Raw genomic sequence first — 8,494 nt, forward strand, 5'->3', positions numbered from 1 at the left:
TTGTCACAGATCAAGCTGCCAGAGCATCAGAGAGAGGTAGTTCCCAACTTCTTTCTCTGTGTTTTTCAGAAGAGTGGAAATGTACTTGCCCCAGACAAGAAAAATCTTGTCAAGTCCCAACCCGGCTCCTCTATTTGGCAGGTAGGATTGTGGGGGCTTGACCAAACCACCTTTGCCACTGCCCATGGGTAAATCTGTTCCTGTTGGGCCCTATTTGAGCCATGTGCCTAGCTACCTAGGGAAGGCATGACTATAAGCCCCACTTCAAGCATGGAAGTGAAGACTCTAGAATTTTCTACCCTTTTCATCTCTGGGGAGGTTGTCAGAGAAATTCAGTCTTACCCCAGGTCTGAGTAGCTTTGAAATTCAACTCAACATCATCACATGATGGAAACATCCAGACCTGGTAATACTCCAGGAAATCAGACAATGAAGGCCAAAGGTAAGGTGGTTTCCCCTGGAAAGGGGTCATCCTATCAAGTCTGGTGGTGTTCAGGTTGTGGACCTTTGCCATGGCTTGAAGCTGATGGGTGCTCGGGGTCTTTGGATCTGTAGAAGGTGAAGTTGACTCCTGTGTCCTTTCTTGCCATTGGCCCCAAACCCACTCTAACCTTATTTCCCTGGACTCCAGACTCACCCTAGCTGCTTCAATCCCTCATTTTGCAGAGCAGAGCAAGGCGGAGGCTGGCTGGGAGGGGAACATCTACCCAGTCCTCTAAATTTCACCCCTCATCTCCTATTGCCATGATCCCCACAGATAACACATGGACTGGCTTATCTTCTGCACTGGGTGCCATCTTCCACCACACTCTCTGGCATTTTTACGTAAAGTATAATTTATTGTGCCTCAATCCGAAATCACTACATTATCAAAATTCACTTCATTTTTTCTTGCGTTTTGAAAATAGATAATCAGATGTTATTATTGAAGGGAGTATTTCGAAATCAAATGTCCTTAGCCAATGATTAAATTCAGAATCATTTCATCCTCTTTTCTAATCTGAATTTGTTTTGAACACAGCCTTGCAGAAAACAAACAAACAAAAATGTTCCTGACTCACAGTTTTCAGACATTTTACACCAGTACCTGCTTCTTTATACTGCAAATACAGTAAAGCAAATCATACTTGACTTACCCATAAATTGTTAGTATTTTAGGGCATGCAGTTTTGTGATTGATATCTGCAAGGCTAGTTTAATAGATACGCTAACAATCACTGCTCTGATTATCTGTGCCATAGTTCTGATACCCTTATTGGAATCAAGGCAGTGCTGTTTTTGTTTACAGTTTATCAGAATAAGAGCAGTGGCACCTTTTTTCTTTTCTTTTTTTTTTTTTAACAGAAAAAGCTCTGCCAACAGTAAAAGATTCTGTTAAGTGGTATGAAAATTTGTGAATGTTGAAATTCAACATGCTTTATATTATAACCAACCTGCAAGAATATTGTGGTCAATTATGTGAATACCAAATCAGCATATACTGTATATTGTACTACAGAAATTTGTATTTAAAGGCAAAGATATGAGTACTTGTTGGTATAATTGGGCAAAAGGGTATTTATTAATTAACAATGAGAAATGCAACAAACTTTCATATTTATGCCTTATGAATAAAAGAGTGTGGAATGTAAGGTGGAATTTTATGTGCAAGATTCTAAAGGAATGAGTATCCTTGAAGGCAGGGACTGTGTCTTTTCTATGTTTGTTCTGTACAGCTCTCAGCACACTCTTGGTGCTTGATAAATGTTATATAATACCAATAACTAAGCACATTTTTAGATCTTTTTCCAAATGGCTTGTGTAAAATTTGGTTAATGTACAATGGTTGGTTTGAAGCTATCATGTAAAATCTGCCTCTCCAAATATAATCGAGAATAAACTGAAAAATATAAAATATCTTGCAGTGAGATTTTATCTTATGCATGCATTTTCAGTGTTCAGTTTTGCACATGTATCATAAGCATCCAGCTGGATGACTTTTCACAAGCTGAACAATTCCATGTAGTCAGCACCCTGAGAAAAAAACAGAACTTTTTGGGCACCCCAGAAACCTCCCTCATGCTCTCTTCCAGTTAAAATACTGCAAAGAAAAACCACTGTCCTGCCTTCTAAGGGCACAGATTAGTTTTTGGGGTTTTTGTTTTTTTAGTTTTTTCTTTATTTTTCTTTCTTTATTTTTTTCATGCCCTTTACCTGTCCCTCTCCACCTCCTTCCCTCCCTCCCCCACATCGTATCTGCTCACTTGGCTTAAATAGTTCAAGGAATTTTTGTGGTTATTCTGTCTTCTTCCCCCGCCCTTTATTTGTTTTTGTGTTTATTTATTTATTTATTTTTAGCTCCCACCAATAAGTGAGAACATGTGGTATTTCTCTTTCTGTGCCTGACTTGTTTCACTTAATATAATTTTCTCTAAGTCCATCCATGTTGTTGTGAATGGCAGTATTTCATTCTTTTTTTATAGCAGAGTAGTATTCCATTGTGTAGATGTACCACAGTTTCCTTATCTGCTCATCTGATGATGGACATTTGGGCTGGTTCCAGCTCTTGGCTATTGTAAATAGAGCTGCAATAAACATGGGAGTACAGGTATCCCTTCGGCATGATGATTTCCATTTCTGGGCTCAGATTAGTTTTGCCCGCTTTTGAGCTTTATGAAAGTGTAATCATTCACTACGTACTCTTTTGTGTCTGTCTTCTGTCATTCAGCATGTTTGTAAGAGATTCATATTGTTGTGTGTGGTTGTAGTTTTCTCGTTCTTATTTCACAAACTCCATGTGAATATACACCACAATTTACTTGTGCATTCTGCCATTGAGTAAACGTTCAGGTAGCTAACAGTTTGGGGCTATGGATACTCTTGTCTGTGTCTTTTGGTGAACAGACGTGTACATCTTTGTAATGCACACACCCAGGAGTAAAATTGCTGGGTCTTGAGAGGTGCTTATGCTCCGCTTCAGTAGATTCTGCCAAAAACTTTTTCAACATGGCTCTGCCAGTATACACTCTCAGCAGTATCTATGGAGGCTCGAGTTTCCCCACCCATTCTGCTAGGTGTGTCCTGGTAACCCGTTGTGTATTTAGTTTGGATTTCCCTGATGGCTGAGATTTGTTACCTTTTTGTATGTTTATTGGCCATTTGGACATACTATTTTGTGAAGTGCCTGTTTGTGTTTGTGCCCAGTTTTCTATTGGGTTGTTTGTCTTTTTCTTATTGATTTGTAGAATTGTTTATGTATTGTGGAAATAAGTTCTTTGTACATTGAAAATATTATTTTTCATTCTGTAGGCTGTATTTTTTACTCTCTGGATGGTGTCTTTTTGATGAACAGATGTTCTTAATTTTAATATAGAAATGTATCGGTTTTTTACATTGTGATTGGCAATTTGGGTCCTGTTTAAGAAATCTTTACATATTCCAAGGTCATGAACATGCTCTTGCTTTCTTCTAGGACCTTTATTGTTTTACTTTTCATAGATCTATACTTCTGGAACTGATATTTATACTTGGTGTGAGGTAGGGGGTTAAGATGTGTTTTTTTTTTTTCATTTGGATGTTCATTGATGACCACCCAAAGACCACCTTTTCCCTTTTGACATAAAGCTGTTGAATGTCTGTATGGTTTTCCATACTTTTTGTTCTGCCACATTGTCTATTCATCTTTTCTTGTGTAAGTGCAACCTTAATTAATTTTTTTCATTCCAGAAGCACTTAGGTATTCCTCAACTATGAAGTAAATGAGTAATAGCTGACTTAGGCAGAGAGGGCTTAGCACATTTCTTTCTTGTGAAATCATATTATGGAGGATGTTGAAGAGAGAACGCTTCCAACTCCTTTTATTCCTTCTAGCGTTCACAAATGTCACTGGCTTCCCTGCTTGAGTCATTACAGAAAAGTGATTACTTTAAGCATGAGTCACAGCACACTGCAAAAAGCAATTAATATTTTGACACCTAAGCCCAGCATTAAGTCTCTGACATGATCTTGGAGAATGTTAGGGCGACTATATAACAGTGGGTATCAGAATGCTTTTTAGTTTTGCAATAAAATATTATTCAGACTCACAAATCCAAAGTTTGCATTTAGCTGAGCTGAACCTAGATTGAATTTTGCCTACATGCTCTGAAAAAGCAAATTAAGGAAATAATATATAAGTAATCTTGCATGAAAAAGTTTATCCTCCCTAAGAGAATAAATCAATGTGCAATATGTTATTGTAAGGCATTTTAATCTATCATTAATTTAGCTGCCTTCCCCCAAGTACTAGCAAAAGTCAATACTTGTCTAACTTACTTTACGTTATTGAATTGTGCTTTTACGAAAAGTGTATACCATATCCTAGTGTTCTAGAATTCAGACTTTGCAATAGCCCCCACTGGTTTTCTCCATGCTGAGCCTGAATTATTGAGGTTTTGCAGTTCCTGGATTTGGTTTATATCTTCATTAGTCCTGTGCTGGAAAGGAGGGGACCAAGATACACATGACTTCACGTAGAAATGAAATTATATTATGTGAAAAGTATACTTGTGTCAAAAACAGGAAGAAAACATCTGAGTTTCTGGCCAGAACCAGGTAGTAAAATTCACTCCTTGAAGCACTGCTCCTTGCAAAAGCTGCCTATTGGCTGTCTTTAAATTGACTTCGACTCACAGCAGTTTATGAAAATTCCTGAAAGATTCATTAAATCCTGCCCATAAAACTATTGTTAGAAATCAGCAGTGCAAGTGTGGTTAGTTGCAAATACAGTTTCCTTTCATTTGTCAAGGGAAGTACTATGCCTAATAAATTATGCCTAATAAGCTATTGAGTAGTCATCCTGCAATAGAGGAAATGTACATGATATTTTCATGCAGGTTACTCACAGTCATGTTCTACATTTTAATGATTCTTGCATAATTTCAGAAGTCCCAATGAGGGAGCCTTTCCTAGATCATTTTCTGTGGACCCATGTTGTTTGATCTAGATGTTTCAGCCAGTCTAAATTAGCATTTTGTTGCTTGATTACTAAAGTTCAATTTTACCATTAGCAATGTGTATGTGACCTATATTCTTCTTTCTGATTCAACCTTTTTCCTATCCTTTGTTTTATTCACTTATTTATTTAGTCAACTGATATTTGTTGAGCAACTAGAATATGCAAGGCAGTGGTTTGATGTTGAAATATTGTTGCTTGCTGTGTCCCCAGAACCAACAATGCCTTGTACATACTAGATACTTAATAAATATTTTTTGAATGAATGAGTGAACACATCAATGAATGAAAGTCTCAACTCTGATGTCTTGGAACTTCCATTCTAATGGGTGTGCAGATAGCAATCAAGTAAGCAAATAAATGCAGTAATTTTAATTAATACTGTGTGCAATGAAGGAAAGGAAATAAAACACTGGGAGATCAACTCGGAGGGGAGCAGAGGCACTGCTTGAGTTACAGTAGCCAAGGAAACCTTCCTGGAGGAGGAGGTGTGTGAACAACTGAGGAAGAGTATTTCTGGCAGAGGAAGCTTGCAGTGCAAAGGTCCTGAGGTGGAAATGAAGACTAGGAAAAAGGCCAGTGTGGCTTGAGCTTAATAAATTGGAGTAGGGAATATGGTATGAGAAGAGATCAGTGAAGTAGGCAGGGACTAGATTATATAGGGTCTTGCAGACCACAGTGAAGAGGTGATATTTTATTTTAAACATAATTAGAAGCCTTTGGAAAGTTGCAAGCAGGGAGATGACCTAATCCACAATCTGATTTGTGTTTTTAACAGATCACTCTGGCTGCAAAATGCAGACGGAGTAAAGTGAAGCAAGGATGGCAACAGGGAGATCAGTGAGGAGTAGTTGCAATATCACAAGGGAGAGATGGTGGTGGCTTAGGCCAGGGACGGGCAGTGGAGTAGAACCCAAATTTGTAGGTGCAGCAGCTGGACCTGCTGATGAGGGCCATATGGGAGTTAGACAAGCTGATTAAAGATGCCTTCCTGATTTTTGGCTTGAGAAACAGGGCACGTGATGTTGCTGTTTTATTTCTTGGGGAAGACTTTGGAAGGAACAGTTTTGGGATGGAGAATGGTTTTGAGGGCTCTGTTCTGGACATGTCACATTTGAGTTTTCTTTCATTTTGCCCCACAGGATGAGATTTGACATACAGGACTCAGTAGTTTGGCTCCTCCCCATCTCTCCTACCACTCTCTACACTGAATTATGCACACTAGACCACTTTGCTGATCCCTGCCTCTCCTCTGCCTAGATTATTCACAGACTCTACTGAATATCATTTTCTCTAGGAAGTCGTCTGCAGTAGTCAGCTTAGCCATGGTATGCTGCCTTAACAAGCAATCCCCAAATTGCAGTTGCTTATAACAACATAGGTTTGTTTTTTTCCCACGTTTTGTATTCATCGTGAGTCAGATGCAGCTTGATTCCATGTCTTCTTCATTATAGGACCCAAGCTGAATGAGCAGCCCCACATCTGGGACAGACTGGTCTCCTGACAGAGGGGAACAGAGAGATGGCAGAAAAACACATTGGCTCCTAGTACTCAATCCCTGCATTCACATTTCATTGTTGAGCAAGTCACAAAGCCAAGCCTGATGTCTGTGGGGTCTTTGCTCAAGGAAAGTCTCAGGAAGGAGGAGCCTGGTAGGGGAGGGCAGCAGTTAATTTTGAAAAATGATAACTAGCATAGTGGTGGTTAGTGTAGGGACATGTTAGATAGGCAAATTATCAGGCCCCATTCTAGACCTGCTAAATTAGAAAAATCTCAGGAGGTGGGGGTTCGAGGCTCAGTAATCTGTGATTAAAGCATCACTCCAGATGATCCTAACGCATGCTCAAGTTTGAGAATCCGTGGTCTTACGCACTTTCTCAGGCCCTCTTCTTCCACCGACCCCACATTCTATCGCTGTTGTTCCCACATTATGTCGGAAGATGATGCCTTTCAATACTGAGACTGGCATATATAGGCATGCACTAAATATTGGTAGAACTGTAAAACTAACCTATCATTTGCCCCACAGGATCAAAGTAGCATTTGCCAACCTGGCCCTGCTCATGCGGTGCGGTCCATAATGTTCTCGGGACCTCCATTTCGTGCAGGATCAAGGGGTGTCTGGATTCCTAGAAGTCACTGTCCTCTGTCTGTACACTCACACTGCAGCCATTGCTGCACTTGCTAGTCTGAGTCCACTCACAGCCACACACTCAAGTGGAGAATGGTCTTGCTAACATGGTCTCTATGTACAGGTACACTCCTGTAACTTAGCTCTGACCAGTTACTCTCACTTGACTCCTGGCCGTTGACCTTTGCTTTGGATTGAAGTCACTCCTTTGGCAACCCTGGATCACTGATGTGTTCTTACTTGACCTCTACTTGGACACCAAGTTAGCAGTGTCATCTGCTTGCCCATCCTTTTCCTGCCACCTATATGGCCAGCAACACTCTGTGACCTGTGCTGGTCTGCTACTGCTGTCTAGCGCAACTGCTCCTCAGGTCCTGAGACCGGCCAATTCCACTTCTAGCCTCTCCTGAACAAACACATAATTCTTCAGAGGCCTAGGATCCCCCATTTGTGATTGGATGACCAGGAAATACACGGAGAAGGGGTGTTAGGGGTGTTAACTGCTTGTAATTGTCCAAGTCAGGTTGTGCCCTGTCCACCCTGGCTTCTGCATTGCACCTGGTAGGTCCTTGGTGAATACAGAATGCACTGCGGTGATAACCACACTGACAGCACTTAGCATGTGTCAGGCAATCTACTCCTTAATCCTCACAACCACCTCTAGAAGCAGAAACAGTTATTGTCCCCATTCTGCAGCTGAGAAAACGGAGGTTCATGGGGGTGCGCCTAAGATTTTACAGCTGGTATCTTGAATCTTGGATCCAAACCTGTTTTAAAGTAGAGTGAAATAATAGAACATTTGAGATATAGTAAGGCCAGCAGATCAGGAAGTGACTGCCATTGAAAAGACAGTTCCCAAGAGAAGGGGACATGCCATGACACTGGGGAAGCACCGGAGCCGGTCAGGAGGCAGAGGAGAGAGAGGGAACCATAGGCAGGAGCCTTTATTGCGGCTTCCAGGGAAAGGAATGGATGAGGCAGAGTAGGCAGGCTTTGCATTGGCTACTTCAAATAATTTCACAGGAGCTGTCCCTAGTTGTGGACAAGTACACAGAATGTATTCAGAGGAGTGTGAGAGCCTGGTAAAGGAGGTGGTTGGCGTGTGGGCTCAGGACTGGTTGGCTTGCATTTAAGAAGTGAATTCAGGGCCGGCCCGGTGGCGCACTGGATAGTGCGCCGCTTGGGAAGCGTGGCGGCGCTCCCGTCCGAGGGTTCGGATCCCACATACAGACCGGTTCCCGCTCGCTGGCTGAGCGAGGCGCGGGAGCAACACCGAGGTTTGCAATCCCGTTGCCGGTCCCCGGTCCGGTACGGGGGCAACACTGAGGGTTGCGATCCATTGCCGGACACGGAAAAATGACAAAAGACAAAAAAAAAAAAAAAAAAAAAAA

This window comes from Galeopterus variegatus, unplaced genomic scaffold (genome assembly GCF_000696425.1).
Source record: "Galeopterus variegatus unplaced genomic scaffold, G_variegatus-3.0.2 Scaffold934, whole genome shotgun sequence".
Taxonomy (NCBI): domain Eukaryota; kingdom Metazoa; phylum Chordata; class Mammalia; order Dermoptera; family Cynocephalidae; genus Galeopterus; species Galeopterus variegatus.